Below are 18,906 nucleotides of genomic sequence, written 5' to 3' on the forward strand. Positions count from 1 at the left end.
ATAACAGGGTAAATGTACTGTCCCATTGAAATAACTCAGCAGACATCCATTCAGGACTAAACCGCTGGCAGCATAAGTGAGTACACCCCTAAGTGAAGAATGTTAAAATTCTGCTCAAAGTGTCAATATTTTGTGTGCCCATCATTATTTTCCTGCACTGCTTAACTCTCTGGGCATGGAGGTCACTAGAGAGTCACAGCTTGCCACTCCTCCATGATGAAGCTGGTGGATGTTATAGATCTTGTGCTCCTCCACCTTCCATATGAGGATGCCCCACAGATGCTCAGTAGGGTTTAGGTATTGAGAGATGCTTGGCCAGTCCAGCACCTTCACCATCAGTTTCTTTAGCAAGGCAGTGGTCATCTAGGAGTCACTCCACACTACATCCTGTACCTTTACCTACAACCCATCTTATCAATCCCCTCCCCCCCCCCCTTAAGTACACTCACCTTACACCCATCCTGTACTCCCACCTTAAACCTCATAATGTACACCCACCCTAGACCCTGCCCTGTATAACTGCCAAAAAAAACAAATTGCGGTGGGGGTAGTGTAAGGTTAGTGGGAGGTGAGGTGTTTAAGTGTTAGGCATCAGTAGAGGGATGTTTTAGGGTGAGGCACCGATAGAGAGATATCTTAGGGTTAGGCATCGGTAGAGGGAGGTCTTAGGGTTAGGCAATGGTAGAGGGAGGTCTTAGGGTTAGGCATCGGTAGAGGGAGGACTTAGGGTTAGGCATCGGTAGAGGGAGGTCTTAGGGTTAGGCAATGGTAGAGGGAGGTCTTAGGGTTAGGCATCGGTAGAGGGAGGTCTTAGGGTTAGGCAATGGTAGAGGGAGGTCTTAGGGTTAGGCATCGGTAGAGGGAGGTCTTAGGGTTAGGCATCGGTAGAGGGAGGTCTTAGGGTTAGGTAATGGTAGAGGGAGGTCTTAGGGTTAGGCATCGGTAGAGGGAGGTCTTAGGGTTAGGCATCGGTAGAGGGAGGTCTTAGGGTTAGTCATAGGTAGAGGGAATTCCTAGGATTACGCATCGGTAGAGGGAGGTCTTAGGGTTAGGCATCGGTAGAGGGAGGTCTTAGGGTTAGGTAATGGTAGAGGGAGGTCTTAGGGTTAGGCATCGGTAGAGGGTGGTCTTAGGGTTAGGCATTGGTAGAGGGAGGTCTTAGGGTTAGGCATAGGTAGAGGGAGGTCTTAGGGTTAGTCAATGGTAGAGGGAGGTCTTAGGGTTAGGCATCGGTAGAGGGAGGTCTTAGGGTTAGGCAATGGTAGAGGGAGGTCTTAGGGTTAGGCATTGGTAGAGGGAGGTCTTAGGGTTAGGCATCGGTAGAGGGAGGTCTTAGGGTTAGTCATAGGTAGAGGGAATTCCTAGGATTACGCATCGGTAGAGGGAGGTCTTAGGGTTAGGCATTGGTAGAGGGAGGTCTTAGGGTTAGGCATAGGTAGAGGGAGGTCTTAGGGTTAGGCATAGGTAGAGGCAGGTCTTAGGGTTAGGCATCGGTTGAGGGAGATCTTAGGGTTAGGCAATAGTAGAGGGAGGCCTTAGGGTTAGGCAATGATAGAGGGAGGCCTTAGGGTTAGGCAATAGTAGAGGGAGGCCTTAGGGTTAGGCAATGATGAGGGAGATCTTAGGGTTAGGCAATAGTAGAGGGAGGCCTTAGGGTTAGGCGATAGTAGAGGGAGGCCTTAGGGTTAGGCAATGATAGAGGGAGGTCTTAGGGTTAGGCAATGATAGAGGGAGGTCTTAGGCTTAGGCACCAGTAGAGGGAGGTTTTAGCGTTAGGCATAGGTAGAGGGAGGTCTTAGGGTTAGGCATTTACCTTTACCGCCAAAACTTACCTTTTTCTGCCGCCGGTGCGATTTGCAGCAAATAAGGTAAATTTTGGCGCCTGATAGCGGGCGCCACCGTCATGCATCCAAATATGCCTTCTTTGCTGCAAATCTCTGCTTTTATAATAGGCCCCTATGGCCTTTTTCCGGTAAGGGCTCCTGTGCCCTTTTTCCTAATTCAGGTGCACGGGTGCTTTCTGCCAGCATCTGATGTGTATGGTCACATCTCAGCCATTATGGCAACAGACTAGCGTTACTACAGAGTTATACATTATTATAGTCTGTACCGCTTTATGTGATGTTACCCAGTACTCCGTGGTGTGAGTGACCTCCAGACTGTTCATTTACTGGCAATTTGCTGTAGTTATGTCTAAATAGCATTACCTAAGTCCTTCAATAAGCAGAGCCTTTCCCTACAACACACAATAGATCAGGAAGCTTTCATCGGATTAGCGTGGCATAGAAAATGGCGGTGTTTGGTCAGTCGCTATGGTCACCCGTATAAAGTCTCCACATTATAGATGAGCCCTGCTGTGTCCTGGAACAGAAGGTCATTCTCAGTACGTCGTGCCCTCCCCCAACAACAGAACGGCGTGACATCGACCACCTAAACCCAATGGCCTCATACCAAGCTTTTATTCCAGTACTCACAGCCACAGAAACATACGTATTAACCCTCTGCATGCCCAAGATCATACAGACATGTGACCTTTCACCGACAACAATAAAGGAGCTGCTGGTATTGCGTAAAAGACAACTGAAGTGAAAATAACATAATGGCCTCAATTCACTAAGATCATGCTGTAGATAATAAGGCAAGAGAAAACTTACCTCCACACAGTGAGAGAGTTATCTTATCTCTTCATTCCTTAAGTTACCTCCTCTGTAGTTATTTTCACATGCAGTTAATTAACAGCCTGTCTTTAACTCTGGAGTTATTTTAAGGATTGGAGAGTTAACTTAAAGACAGAAGAGTTAACTTTAGGTTTGCCTGATGTAAAATGTTTCCTGAATACTACATGCCTTGTCACCATGATAACAACTCTAGAAACGTTATTAAAGACAGGAGATAAGCTTAGTGAATTGAGGCCAATGAATAAAATTGCTTATTTTTTACAATATTCATTTATAGATTATTAAGTCAGTTTGCCCATTGTAAAATCTTTCCTCTCCCTGATTTACATTCTGAAATGTATCACTGGTGGTGACAGCTTTGCTCCTGCTAGGTGATCCGTACGAAATGTTTGTAACTGAGAGTTCTATGCACAGTAGAGAGATACTGTTTGCTTGGCAGTTGGAAAAAGCTGTTATTTCCCACAATGCAACAAGTCTCACAGACAGCGAACAGTCAGGACCATGGTTATGACATCACACTGTGGGAGGGCTTTCACCACAATATCAGCCATACAGAGCCCCCTGATGATCTATTTGAGAAAAGGTAACTGCACTTTGTTTCATTGTTATCTGTTTAATCTGACTGTTATCACCTCTGATAAGAATCTCCGACTGAGCACTCAGTCTAGCTTTGCTACGGAAAAATTATAGCTGAGTCTGTCTTCTCTGGTGTCTTTTCAAGCCCAAGCCTGCCCCCTTGTGGCTCTGCTATAATGACTCAGCTATAATTATTCCCTGCAAAGCCAGACTGAATGCTCAGTCCGGGATTCTTATCACAGCTGATAACAGACACTTTTAGCAGTGAGGATGAAACAGAGAGCATGGTAAGTGTTTTCTCTAATGTTCTTACTGATATATATGGTAAAATACACAAGGGTGCTTCGTCTCTGGTTCCCTTTAAGTGCAAGATGCTATCCTATCAATACGGGCCAACATTTCTAAAGAATGCTTTTAGCACCTTGTTGAATCAATGCCACGTAGAATTAAGACAGTTCTGGGGGTCAAACACCGTATTAGTATGGTGTTCCTAATAATCCTTTAGGTGAGTGTATATAAAAAGCAGAGAAATATTGGAAGTGCTAGTGCTTAATCATGTAAACAATGAAGCACTGTAACATAAGAAATGATCATCATAACTCAGTGTACAAATAGTATCTGTAAAGTGCAAGTGTTTTTATATGTATGTAATGATATTGTGGTTCTATAAATGATTTCTATTTGCATATAACTCCGATTTGGTGCGGTATTTGAGGCTTTGCTTTTTTGTTGCTCTTGGTCTGATTATACTGTATGCCGTTCTGCCCATTTCTGGATTTACTTATTCATTAACCGCTGATATTTGATTTCTGCTGGACGGTGCTTGCCCGCTCTGTGTTTTGGTTGTCTATAGAAACACTTGCTCGCGTTTGTATGTTTAATGTTGTTTGCCACATGCTTTTATTGCCCTTGGTTTTAGAGATACCAGCCTTTCCTAATCAGCACAGAAACAAATGTGATTTGCTTTTTTACACAACGACAAGTGCGAGCAGAGCCTGAAGCTGCAGAGACTGACCTGTGCTCGTTCATGGATTGCGGGGTCCTCTGAGTCCTCAGTACCTTATTATCTTTCAGTGTTGACTGGTTACAGCATTCCCATATCGCCGGCATTCATAGGTTGTCGGGTCTTATATCTCTCAACATTTAGAGGCTCAGTGTCCCTCTGTATGTTCAGGTTGTGGGGTCCTCTGTATCTTTCAACATCTACAGCAGGCTGTGGGGACCTTTGTAACTTACAGCATCTACTGCAGGGGTCCCCAAACGTTTTGGGTCGAGGGCCGGGTCAACATACTTCAGACTGCTGGGGGCCGTAGTATACATAAAATGATGTCTTTGTGGGCCAGACAGTGAAGCATACCCAGGTGACAACCTGCAATCCAATTGGACAGCAGTGTCACCTGATGTGGAATTTGACTGGAAACCAGCGGAATTACTTCTTTCTGGCTTCCATGAGGATGGGTGGTGCCAGCACTGCTATTCTATATGCAGACCACCAATATTTAAAAATGTAGCTTACCGCATCTATAAGTAATACATTTTCTGTGTGTGTGGGGGTGGGGTGGGGGGCAGTAAAAAAAAGCCTCAGGGGGCCACATTCGGCCTGCGGGCCTAAGTTTGAGGACCACTGATCTACAGGCTGTGGGGTCCTGTCCTCTGTATCTTTCAGCATTCACAGATCTTGGTATTTTTCAGTATTTACAGATTGTGGGGTCCTTTGTATCTCTTATATTGTTCTAAGGACAAGAACGGTGAGGACATTGGGATCTGCAAACACTGTGAGATGATGAGGACCTCAGGGCTTCTGAACACTGAGACTGTGAGATGATGAGGACCTTAGGGCTTCTGAACACTGAGACTGTGAGATGATGAGGACTTTAGGGCTTCTGAACACTGAGACTGTGAGATGATGAGGACCTCAGGGCTTCTGAACACTAAGACTGTGAGATGATGAGGACTTTAGGGCTTCTGAACACTGAGACTGTGAGATGATGAGGACTTTAGGGCTTCTGAACACTAAGACTGTGAGGTGATGAGGACTTTAGGGCTTCTGAACACTGAGACTTTGAGATGATGAGGACTTTAGGGCTTCTGAACACTGAGACTGTGAGATGATGAGGACCTTAGGGCTTCTGAACACTAAGACTGTGAGATGATGAGGACTTTAGGGCTTCTGAACACTGAGACTGTGAGATGATGAGGACTTTAGGGCTTCTGAACACTGAGACTGTGAGATGATGAGGACCTTAGGGCTTCTGAACACTGAGACGGTGAGATGATGAGGACCTTAGGGCTTCTGAACACTGAGACTGTGAGATGATGAGGACTTTAGGGCTTCTGAACACTAAGACTGTGAGATGATGAGGACTTTAGGGCTTCTGAACACTAAGACTGTGAGATGATGAGGACTTTAGGGCTTCTGAACACTGAGACTGTGAGGTGATGAGGACTTTAGGGCTTCTGAACACTGAGACTGTGAGATGATGAGGACTTTAGGGCTTCTGAACACTGAGACTGTGAGGTGATGAGGACTTTAGGGCTTCTGAACACTGAGACTGTGAGGTGATGAGGACTTTAGGGCTTCTGAACACTAAGACTGTGAGATGATGAGCACTTTAGGGCTTCTGAACACTAAGACTGTGAGATGATGAGGACTTTAGGGCTTCTGAACACTGAGACTGTGAGATGATGAGGACTTTAGGGCTTCTGAACACTGAGACTGTGAGATGATGAGGACTTTAGGGCTTCTGAACACTAAGACTGTGAGGTGATGAGGACTTTAGGGCTTCTGAACACTAAGACTGTGAGATGATGAGGACTTTAGGGCTTCTGAACACTAAGACTGTGAGATGATGAGGACTTTAGGGCTTCTGAACACTGAGACTGTGAGATGATGAGGACTTTAGGGCTTCTGAACACTGAGACTGTGAGGTGATGAGGACTTTAGGGCTTCTGAACACTAAGACTGTGAGATGATGAGAACTTTAGGGCTTCTGAACACTAAGACTGTGAGGTGATGAGGACTTTAGGGCTTCTGAACACTAAGACTGTGAGATGATGAGAACTTTAGGGCTTCTGAACACTAAGACTGTGAGATGATGAGGACTTTAGGGCTTCTGAACACTGAGACTGTGAGATGATGAGGATTTTAGGGCTTCTGAACACTGAGACTGTGAGATGATGAGGACCTTAGGGCTTCTGAACACTAAGACTGTGAGATGATGAGGACTTTAGGGCTTCTGAACACTGAGACTGTGAGATGATGAGGACTTTAGGGCTTCTGAACACTGAGACTGTGAGATGATGAGGACTTTAGGGCTTCTGAACACTGAGACTGTGAGATGATGAGGACTTTAGGGCTTCTGAACACTAAGACTGTGAGATGATGAGGACTTTAGGGCTTCTGAACACTGAGACTGTGAGATGATGAGGACTTTAGGGCTTCTGAACACTAAGACTGTGAGGTGATGAGGACTTTAGGGCTTCTGAACACTAAGACTGTGAGATGATGAGGACTTTAGGGCTTCTGAACACTAAGACTGTGAGATGATGAGGACTTTAGGGCTTCTGAACACTGAGACTGTGAGATGATGAGGACTTTAGGGCTTCTGAACACTGAGACTGTGAGGTGATGAGGACTTTGGGGCTTCTGAACACTGAGAAATGGTAAGGACATTGTGAACGCTGTGAGGTGGTGGGGGCTCAGATGTCCTCCCATTTCTCAGCATTCACAGGATGTGGTGTCTTCACCACCTCTCAAGCTTGCTTGATTAAAGTTGACTTAAGCGGCCGATAATGACTGCCTCAGACGATAATCAGGTGTGTATACGGTAGCCCCTGACCTCCTACACGCAAGCGGGTTCGCAGCCTCCAGTGTCCTCACCATCTCTCAGCGGTCACAGCCTCCAGTGTCCTCATCATCTCTCAGCGGTCACAGCCTCCAGTGTCCTCACCATCTCTCAGCGGTCACAGCCTCCAGTGTCCTCACCATCTCTCAGTCATCAAAGCCTCCAGTGTCCTCACCATCTCTCAGCGGTCACAGCCTCCAGTGTCCTCACCATCTCTCAGTGATCAAAGCCTCCAGTGTCCTCACCATCTCTCAGCGGTCACAGCCTCCAGTGTCCTCATCATCTCTCAGCGGTCACAGCCTCCAGTGTCCTCATCATCTCTCAGCGGTCACAGCCTCCAGTGTCCTCATCATCTCTCAGTGATCACAGCCTCCAGTGTCCTCACCATCTCTTAGTGATCACAGCCTCCAGTGTGCTCACCATCTCTCAGCGGTCACAGCCTCCAGTGTCCTCACCATCTCTCAGTGATCAAAGCCTCCAGTGTCCTCACCATCTCTCAGCGGTCACAGCCTCCAGTGTCCTCACCATCTCTTAGCGGTCACAGCCTCCAGTGTCCTCACCATCTCTTAGTGATCACAGCCTCTAGTGTCCTCACCATCTCTCAGTGATCACAGCCTCCAGTGTCCTCACCATCTCTTAGTGATCACAGCCTCCAGTGTGCTCACCATCTCTCAGCGGTCACAGCCTCCAGTGTCCTCATCATCTCTCAGCGGTCACAGCCTCCAGTGTCCTCATCATCTCTCAGCAGTCACAGCCTCCAGTGTCCTCACCATCTCTCCGCGGTCACAGCCTCCAGTGTGCTCACCATCTCGCAGCGGTCACAGCCTCCAGTGTCCTCACCATCTCTCAGCGGTCACAGCCTCCAGGGTCCTCATCATCTCTCAGTGATCACAGCCTCCAGTGTCCTCACCATCTCTCAGCGGTCACAGCCTCCAGTGTCCTCACCATCTCTCAGTGATCACAGCCTCCAGTGTCCTCACCATCTCTTAGCAGTCACAGCCTCCAGTGTCCTCACCATCTCTCAGCAGTCACAGCCTCCAGTGTCCTCACCATGTCTCAGTGGCCACAGCCTCCATTGTCCTCACCATCTCTCAGCAGTCACAGCCTCCAGTGTCCTCACCATCTCTCAGTGGTCACAGCCTCTAGTGTCCTCACCATCTCTCAGTGGCCACAGCCTCCATTGTCCTCACCATCTCTCAGGCTTCGCAGCCTCCAGTGTCCTCACCGTCTCTCAGCAGTCACAGCCTCCAGTGTCCTCACCATCTCTCAGTGGCCACAGCCTCCATTGTCCTCACCATCTCTCAGGCTTCGCAGCCTCCATTGTCCTCACCATCTCTCAGGCTTCGCAGCCTCCAGTGTCCTCACCGTCTCTCAGGGTTCGCAACCTCCAGTGTCCTCACCATCTCTCAGGGTTCGCAGCCTCCAGTGTCCTCACCATCTCTCAGCAGTCACAGCCTCCAGTGTCCTCACCATCTCTTAGCAGTCACAGCCTCCCGTGTCCTCACCATCTCTCAGGGTTCACAGCCTCCCGTGTCCTCACCATCTCTCAGGGTTCACAGCCTCCAGTGTCCTCACCATCTCTCAGCGGTCACAGCCTCCATTGTCCTCACCATCCCTCAGCAGTCACAGCCTCCAGTGTACTCACCATCTCTCAGCAGTCACAGCCTCCAGTGTCCTCATCATCTCTCAGCGGTCACAGCCTCCAGTGTCCTCACCATCTCTCAGCGGTCACAGCCTCCAGTGTCCTCACCATCTCTCAGCGGTCACAGCCTCCAGTGTCCTCACCGTCTCTCAGCGGTCACAGCCTCCAGTGTCCTCACCATCTCTCAGCGGCCACAGCCTCCAGTGTCCTCATCATCTCTCAGCGGTCACAGCCTCCAGTGTCCTCATCATCTCTCAGCGGTCACAGCCTCCAGTGTCCTCACCATCTCTCAGCGGTCACAGCCTCCATTGTCCTCACCATCTCTCAGGCTTCGCAGCCTCCAGTGTCCTCACCGTCTCTCAGCAGTTACAGCCTCCATTGTCCTCACCATCTCTCAGTGGTCACAGCCTCCAGTGTCCTCACCATCTCTCAGTGGTCACAGCCTCCAGTATCCTCACCATCTCTCAGTGGTCACAGCCTCCAGTGTCCTTACCATCTCTCAGGGTTCGCAGCCTCCAGTGTCCTCACCATCTCTCAGTGATCACAGCCTCTAGTGTCCTCACCATCTCTCAGTGATCACAGCCTCCAGTGTCCTCACCATCTCTCAGGGTTCGTAGCCTCCAGTGTCCTCACCATCTCTCAGTGGTCACAGCCTCCAGTGTCCTCACCATCTCTCAGTGATCGCAGCCTCCAGTGTCCTCACCATCTCTCAGTGGCCACAGCCTCCAGTGTCCTCATCATCTCTCAGCGGTCACAGCCTCCAGTGTCCTCATTATCTCTCAGCGGTCACAGCCTCCAGTGTCCTCACCATCTCTCAGCGGTCACAGCCTCCATTGTCCTCACCATCTCTCAGGCTTCGCAGCCTCCAGTGTCCTCACCGTCTCTCAGCAGTTACAGCCTCCATTGTCCTCACCATCTCTCAGTGGTCACAGCCTCCAGTGTCCTCACCATCTCTCAGTGGTCACAGCCTCCAGTGTCCTCACCATCTCTCAGTGGTCACAGCCTCCAGTGTCCTCACCATCTCTCAGGGTTCGCAGCCTCCAGTGTCCTCACCATCTCTCAGTGATCACAGCCTCTAGTGTCCTAACCATCTCTCAGTGATCACAGCCTCCAGTGTCCTCACCATCTCTCAGGGTTCGCAGCCTCCAGTGTCCTCACCATCTCTCAGTGGTCACAGCCTCCAGTGTCCTCACCATCTCTCAGTGATCGCAGCCTCCAGTGTCCTCACCATCTCTCAGGGTTCGCAGCCTCCAGTGTCCTCGTTATCTCTCAGCAGTCACAGCCTCCATTGTCCTCACCATCTCTCAGCAGTCACAGCCTCCAGTGTACTCACCATCTCTCAGCAGTCACAGCCTCCAGTGTACTCACCATCTCTCCGCGGTCACAGCCTCCAGTGTCCTCACTATCTCTCAGCGGTCACAGCCTCCAGTGTCCTCACCAACTCTAAGCATCTCTTAGCGGTCACAGCCTCCAGTGTCCTCACTATCTCTCAGCGGTCACAGCCTCCAGTGTCCTCACCATCTCTCAGCAGTCACAGCCTCCAGTTTCCTTACCATCTCAGCATCTCTCAGCATTCACAGGCTGCACTAGAGTTTTGGATGGCAGCTGGAATTTTTCCGTCAGACATAAACAGTACAAAGCCCCCTACAGCGCTGAACATGAAACTTCTCAACTTTGACTAATGACTTCAAGTTATGCTTAATTCATCATGCAAATCCAGCTGCTCTGTGAGCGTAACCAGAGTGTCAGCTTTGTAAATGGTCTTCAGAGAGATTGTATACTGGAAGCGTTTGCTGCATTCTAATCTCTATCCTTCATTCTGGTCCACCCACCACAGGATGACAGCACAGAGACACTGCAGCACAGAGACACTGATAAGGAGCCCTCCAGCCATCCCCAGCCTATAAGTTCATAAACACATGATACAGGTATATATACACCGAGTGGCCAAGAAATTAGAAACACCCCTTATTTGAGCGTAAACCAGTCAAGGAGTGACATAGAGTGACGTAACAACGCAGAGTTGCTCATATAAGGAGCGCTCAGCTTCGGACGTCGTAGTTACCATGGAAGTTAAAGGGGCAGTTTAGTGAAAATTATTATTTTCCATTAAGCCCATATCAGTTATTTAATATGGAGAGCATACATTTCTTCATAGACCTTGTGTTAAAAAAAAGTAGATGATAACACCTTCTGCTTTTTAAGACAGCCGAGCTGCGTCATTAGCATGCTAAGGGCTCTTTCACATCAGCCAACGCGTGCAGGAGCCGTTCTCCTGCACGCGTTGTCTGCCTGCGGCGTGTCGTCGGGTATCTGCGGTGCGACGCAATCAGCGGCGGTAGCTTGTAATTAAACCCGACGGAAAACGCTGGCTCGCGGGTGCGTTGGATGAAAAACTGTGCCTGGGTGCGTCGGAACCGCAACGCATCGAAACGCGGCGTCGGGTGTGAAAGGTAAAATGAAAGTCTATGGACTTTACTTTTACCTTGGTTAACGCAAACGTTAGCCGTTTGCGTTAACTCTCTGTAGTGAGTGAGCCAGCAGTTATAAATCAGATGGAGTGTCTGCTACTATCAGTGAAGTCATCGCTTAGCATGCTAATGACGTAGCTCAGCTGTCTTAAAAAGCAGAAGGTGTTATCATCTACTTTTTTAACACAAGGTCTATGAAGAAATGTATGCTCTCCATATTAAATAACTGATATGGGGTTAATGGAAAATAATTTTCACTAAACTGCCCCTTTAATGTGAAAATGTGTCACATTTTACCCGTGTTTTGGAGTCGAGGAGTCAGAGCCGGAGCAATTTTGGACACCTGGAGTCAGGAGTCGGATGATCTTTGTACCAAATCCACGGCCCTAGTAAGAATTAGACTAAGGAGTTGGAGTCGAATCTATTTTGGGTATCTGGTATCAGAGTTGGAGTTGGTGGTTTCATAAACTGAGGAGTCGGAGTCAGATGATTTTTGTACCAACTCCGCAGCCCTGCATTTTACACTGGGGGCGGGGGGCTAACAACGCTTCCTGCCTGGCCGCCCTTAAGTGTACTTGACCTTCCACCCCCCATGCCTCATAGTGTAAAATCTCACTTGTCTCACCACTGCCACAACTCTTGGCCTCCTCCGCTGTCACCACCGAGCACCACCACGTGGGACGTTCACACCCACCTGGTGCCACACGGGAGTGACGGTGGACAAAGCCTGGAGTCGCGTCAGTGGACAGATGAGTTTCTATACTACTCTAGCATCGGGGGAACAGCGGCCAGGATGTTGTCACATTCGTCTGCCATCGCGGTATGGTAACTGCTACCATCACACACGTGATTGATCGCTTTCGACAGAGATTTTTCCAGCATGCCGAATTTATGGACTCGAGTAATTTCGGCACAAAATCAGTTGAATCGTTGATTGGGCATGCTTGTTGCAGAAATTGGTAGATGCAAGGGCAAACCCAGGATTTTCAAATGGGGGGATTCCTGAAAGTTCTCCCTCAGTCATGCACAATACAGTATAATAATATGGTAGGACATCATGCTGGGTACACATAATGCAATTTCCCGTCCGACTGACAGGATCTGACAATTATTTCCTAAATCTCCGATCTGCTCCCGATCGATAACATGATCGATCAGGATCAGTTTGGATACAGATAATAGTGAGGACAGCCAACATTGATAATGAAGGGGAAAGTGAAGCATTCACACAGCAGGACACAGAGCTGTGTCCTCCTGTACAGTATACAGCACAGTGTATTTCTCACTCTGTGTCCTCCTGTATAGTATATAGCACAGTGTATTGCTCCTGCTGTGTCGTCCTGTACAGTATACAGCACAGTGTTGTGTAAATCTCCTGCTGTGTCCTCCTGTACAGTATGTAGCACAGTGTTGTGTATTGCTCCTGCTGTGTCCTCCTGTACAGTATACAGCACAGTGTATTTCTCACTCTGTGTCCTCCTGTACAGTATACAGCACAGTGTTGTGTAAATCTCCTGCTGTGTCCTCCTGTACAGTATACAGCACAGTGTATTTCTCACTCTGTGTCCTCCTGTACAGTATATAGCACAGTGTTGTGTATTGCTCCTGCTGTGTCCTCCTGTACAGTATATAGCACAGTGTTGTGTATTGCTCCTGCCGTGTCCTCCTGTACATTGCACGTGCCGTGTCTCCCTCACATGACCCCATTCCCGTATAGTGCGGGCGTTAGGACATCTGCACTACATCTGCTGACGGCGCAGGTATGCTGGCATCAGCACGACGGGGGAACATTAACCCCTCGCCTCCCGCCTGCAGCGTAACCGAGAATTCGGCTGATTTATCTCTGCGTTAGTTGTTGTGCCAACAAAAGGTGCCTGGGCCAATCTCTCCATCTCTGTGTATGGTCTGTGTGCGTGCCAGCCACGCCCCCTGCCCGGCACGCCGAGGTGAGGCGTCTGTGTCACCTTGCGAGGAGACCGTTTTTGCGTCCTCGCATGACAGTGAAAAGCTGTTCCTTTTCTGTTTATGGGGATTATTTAGCAATTGGTGATGTTCCCATGTCCTCCTCGAGACCAACGATCTAAGAACGGGAGCGCAGCTGTGCTGCACCGGATTCCTTGCACCTGTGCAGTTACACGGAGTCGCTTGGGGTCGACGGAAAAAGCATCGGCTCAGTGCCACCCACTGTGCAGTAGCAAAGATGGTGGTTTCTGCACTGATCGCCGAAGCTGGGCGCTCATACGCCCCCTGTGCAAGGGTATTTGGGGGTTCTGTCAATCGCCGGACCACAAATTACTTCTCCCTCTGGCAAAGGTGCTTGGCCCAGCTACAGACCTGCACTGTACCTTCTCCTACCTATTGCCTGATGAAGCCGGGTCATACTTGCGAAACGCATTGCATTTTCACCTGGAGTATGTCAATAAATTTGTTCTGCTAAACTTTGTTAACAAGGAAGAAAGCTGTGATAGCTGTTACAGCAAGACCTCATGCTGCTTTTAGCACAATAAAGAGCTTTAATACTACTGATTGTCGTTGGCTTGTTGGAGTATCCAGTGCAGAGATACTGGGAGTCATAGCACGTCAACTTCCTCTCCTGGGTGCTTGCTTCACACCCAATTGTCTGCTAAACTTTGTTGGCATATCTTGTGTCTGTTTGGAGGAGTTAAAGAGAATCTGTATTGTTAAAATCGCACAAAAGTAAACATACCAGTGCGTTAGGGGACATCTCCTATTACCCTCTGTCACAATTTCGCCGCTCCTCGCCGCATTAAAAGTGGTTAAAAACAGTTTTAAAAAGTTTGTTTATAAACAAACAAAATGGCCACCAAAACAGGAAGTAGGTTGATGTACAGTATGTCCACACATAGAAAATACATCCATACACAAGCAGGCTGTATACAGCTTTCCTTTTGAATCTCAAGAGATCATTTGTGTGTTTCTTTCCCCCTGCAGCTATCTTCCACTGAAGTGTCAGGCTGTTTCTTCCTGCAGAGTGCAGACAGCTCTGCCTGTATGTAATTCCTCAGTATGTGAAAGCCCAGCCAGCTCAGAGGAGGATTTATCCAGCTTGTAAAAGATAAGAGAGAAGAGAGAAGCTGCTCTAATCTAAATAATACACAGGCAGTGTGCAGAGAGGGGCCTGGAGCAGGGAGATGCATCACAGAACCACAACACTGAAGAACTTTGCAGCCTTCCAGACACAGGCTGACAAGTCTGACAAGAGAGAGATACATTGATTTATTACAGAGATGGTGATAGTAGAACTTGCTGCAGTAAGCCAGAACACATTAGAATAGCTTTTGGAACTTGTAGGATGATAAAAAACAGGATGTAATTTTTGTTACGGAGTCTCTTTAAGTCCACCACTGCCTCCACAAATGTAAACTTTGTTATTCTTCTGGCTCCTCTGTATCCCTGTTATAGGCCTCAATTCATCATTGTCTTTGCGATAACTTTTTCCAGTTCGTTAAATTACCGAATTCGAAGTTTATCGATTTCTAGTTGTATTCATCAAGGTTTTTCCACATTTGGTGTAACTTCGATAAAATATCGCTAACAATGCGGTAACCATTCGGTAACGTCGATATTTCCATTTTACAGCGGTAATTTAACACAAGGCTATAAGATTCCCATGGAATTGTGGGTAAAAGGCAGTCCTTTTGAACACCACATAGCAACATTCTGAATAGGGCTTAACACCCGGACCAGAATTCTGGAAGTGGCTTGGGACAATCCCACAATTTCACCAGCTGTGGCTTGATAGGAGCCTTTTCTGAAAAAAATGTAGTGCAGCTAGCAATTTAGTTAACCTTTGCACTGCCTGTGTTCTCTTACAAGATGATTCAAGAGAAATGCAGATGTCCTGTTATAGCAAATAAATCCATTCTCTTGCAAATGGATATGGTTCTAGACCTTCTTCTTGCCCTTCTGCGCCTTTGAATCACTCTCAGCTGATACATAACCACTTCAAATGGCTCCATCTTCTCTGTCAGCAATGATCTGACAGGAATAACGACAGAGCAGTGAAGGAGATAACTAATCCTAAATGTAACGCTAAACCACGCCCACTTTCATTTTCATGAATTGCATTTTTTTCCGTTTTATCGCATCACTAACGAATGATTACCGAATGCTCACTAACAGCTGTAGATACCTTTCATGAATCCTGAAATCAACTTTTCGAGTTCGGTACTTTACCGAGCTGTCGGTAATTGATTCGATAAGTCTTGATGAATTGAGGCCCTAGTCTCCCTCTGAGTTGTTACGGCTTGGAGGGGGAATAGCATTTAGCACCGCCGGGGATTTGAGCGGCAGCAGGGTGAGCTGTCATTCGACTCACCCTGCACCTATCTCACCGGCGGCGTTATAATACGTACACCGCAGGAGTGAGGCATCTTTAAAATGGATAAAATGAAGTAGGTAGCGGTGGACTTACCCCTCCAAAACAGACACAAAAAATTGCTGTTTTAAGCAAAAATCAGTTTATTTACATACTCCGAACAAGGTCCACCAATGTGGTCCGGTACATAGCTGGCTGCCTGTTTTGGAGGGGTAAGTCCACCGCTACCTACTTCATTTCATCCATCAGTTAGGGTGTTTGTACAGGGGGGGGGGGGGGGGGGTTAGGGTTAGGCGTCAGGTAAGAGGTTGAGCAGGGGGGGAGTTAGGGCTAGGCGTCAGTTAGTGCGTTCGTATGGTGGGGGGGAGGTTAGGGTCAGGCGTCAGTGTGCTTGTGCTGGGTGGGAGGTTAGTCTGGAGACTGTGTGTCCATCAGATCTAGCACTGGGAAACTCATTTGGGGCCTTACAAGACAAGCAAGAGATGTATTGAAAGCTGTACTGTAAGAGACCCTGTCCATGTCTGTTTTGCTGACAATTAACCCAATGCTAAGCTTAAGAGTTAGCGGATTAATTCTTTTTAAGATAAATTCTTTTGAAGATTAATTCTTTCTAAGATTGGTAGAGCTCCATACCTAGTGCAGGCCAGCCTTTCTTTCCACATGAGGTCAGACTAGAGACAAACATGTCAATTCGCAGAGATTATCACATGCGGTGACACAAGTGAGATGTCCGGAGTCTCCAGCCTGGAGCTGTCAGCAACTAACAGCCATCCGGAAGGCGATAGAAGGGAGGAAACAGAGCAGAGAAAAGGGGAACGTTAATTACACTATTCAGGAAAATAAGAAGGATAAAACCATATTTCCATATTTCCCTATCTTCACAATAGTATTATGTAGTAATTAATAATAGTTAAAGAAACCTGTAATGAGAAAAAGTTCCCCTGGGGGGTACTCCCCTCGGGTGGGGGAAGCCTCCGGATCCGATCGAGGCTTCCCCGTCCTCCTGTGTCCCACGGCGGTCTCGCTGTGTCCCTCAGAACAGCGGGGATGTAATTATTTACCTTCCCGGCGCAGGCGTAATAGCGGCTCTCTGCATGGAGATAGGCGGAAATACCCGATTGCTGCCACTCCGCTCTACTGAGCAGGCGCAAGTCTCCTGTGCTTGTGACTGGATGGTGTAATGGTTAAGGGCTCTGCCTCTGACATGTGAGACCAGGGTTCGAATCTCAGCTCCTGCCTGTTCAGCAAGCCAGCACCTATTCAGCAGGAGACCTTAGGCAAGTCTCCCTAACACTGCTACTGCCAATAGAGCACGTCCTAGTGGCTGCAGCTCTGGTGCTTTGAGTCCACCAGGAGAAAAGCGCTATATAACTGTTTGTCTTTGTAGTAGAGCAGACCCGACGGATATTGGCTATTTCCACCTATCTCTGTGCTGAGAGCCGCAACAGCGCCCCCGCTGGAGCCAGGGAAGGTAAATATAGCACAACCTTGTCAGGCTTGTCAAGCAAGGATTGTGGGAGGCTTCGGGGGAGCCAGCACTGGACTGCCTGCAGCTACAGGGGAGGGGGGAAGCCTCATTGGGACCCTGAGGCTTCCCCCTCCCGAGGTGAGTACCACCCATGGGAACAATTTTTTGTTACAGAGCCTCTTTAAATAAGAAGCTAATGGTTTTCAGCTGATACAAATTTGATGGTAATTTTAAGCTGCTTGGACCTGCACTTTACTTACTTACTTTACTCAGTATAATAATAATAAACTATGCCGTCTGTATCGCATTTATCATCCATTTTCCCTGCACTGCAATTATCCATCAAACACCTGAATGAAATACAGCAGGAGGTAAGAATCTTAGTGAATTGCAGTGCAGTATTTTGGTAAATTCCTGGGGGAAGACTCAGGAGAATAAGTTAATTGCATGTGGGCCCTTGTCAATAAAACGTCCTTTAAACCTGCAAGGAAGAAAGTGCTCAAAATAGTTTTGCCGGCTTCCCCTAAAATTGGCCGCCCAAGGCCATGATACATACACTACACGATACATAGACTTATGGCCCATATGCTATTCACTTTTTCACCTGAGTTTTCCCCTTGGAGATAACTTTTCATCTTTTCTTTCCAATAACCTTTCAACATTTCGCAATGGAAAAAGTACCAAAAAGTAGTTAAAAAAGTATTAGCAAAATAATTCTGAGTATTTTCTTGCTTGCTGGTGGTAACGACCGCATCACGGCAATGGGCATGAACGCGGCGGCAGCCCCAGGACCGCCTAACGCCAATTGGCGTCAAGTCCTAGGGCCGGCTACTGCTTGGTCTCCCAGCGGTGATCGCTATTCGCCGCCCAAAGACTATTAGACGGCGAAACCACCGTCTTTTTACTAAGTACAGCGCTGCAGCAGCGCTGTACTGGGGACAGCCGTGTGACATGGCTGTCCCCCTGTGGGACACAGGAGCGATTGGCAGTGATAGGCTGAGGGAGGGCGGGTAAAATTAAAGTAAAATACACACTTTTATTTAAAAAAAAAAATTGTACCAAAATAAATAAACATCGGGGGGGGCGGGGGGGGGGGGGGGGGGGGGATGGATTTCTCTGTTGGTGAGGAGAAAAGAGGACGGGGGAATCACTTGTGTACTGAGTTGTGCGGCCCTGCAGCGAGCCCTTAAAGCTGCAGTGACCGGTTTAGTAAAAAATGGCCTGGGGTTTAGCACTGTGGTCCTCAAGTGGTTAAAAGGCATTTTATTCACAAGTGTGAAAATATCACCTAGGATAAAACTCGAGAAAAAGTGATTTGCATGTGGACCTTCGCCTTCTCTCCATCCATGGACTGTACTTATTTCTCAGCTCACACAACCCCTCCTCAGCCTCCCTTAGACAGAGCTTCGTCCCATAATAATCCCATCGCCATCTCTCTTCTCGGCTTATACGTCTCCTTGGTGCTGGGGACATATCACCCAATCCTAGTCCCTCCTCTCTACACCCAGCACAAACATTCTTCACTTTCCTTCCAACACCTGTAATCTCAATTAGAGATGGGAAGTTCGGATCTTTTTAATGATTCGGATGATTCGAATCGCATCATTGAAAAGATCTGGATCTTTGATCCGAATCTCGGATCATTTTACAAGGGAAGCATTCGGAGGGGGGGGGGGGTGAAATGAGTAGCAGGACCGGACTTACCCTGCAGTGAACAGAGAGGGGGAGATGGTGGACAGGGAGTAGACAGAGAATGGAGGAGGGACGAGCAGAGAGCAGAAATGTTTGCACACAATACCCACATGCTGCAATCATATGCTTTACATATAAAGAAAGCATTCCCCAAAGCATTCCCAGAAGTGAAGTGCAGCTGTTTAGAGCAGTGCA

At 48.0% G+C, this 18,906-nt stretch overlaps 1 protein-coding gene across 14 annotated transcripts in view; it reads left to right on the top strand.

Annotated features, from left to right (window-relative positions):
* The window catches only part of GIPR (gastric inhibitory polypeptide receptor), a 309,157-nt gene that overhangs the window by 35,678 nt on the left and 254,573 nt on the right, over window positions 1-18,906 (top strand). The gene's annotated exons all lie outside the window — the stretch shown is intronic.

Source organism: Hyperolius riggenbachi, chromosome 8 (genome assembly GCF_040937935.1).
Source record: "Hyperolius riggenbachi isolate aHypRig1 chromosome 8, aHypRig1.pri, whole genome shotgun sequence".
Classification (NCBI taxonomy): Eukaryota; Metazoa; Chordata; class Amphibia; order Anura; family Hyperoliidae; genus Hyperolius; species Hyperolius riggenbachi.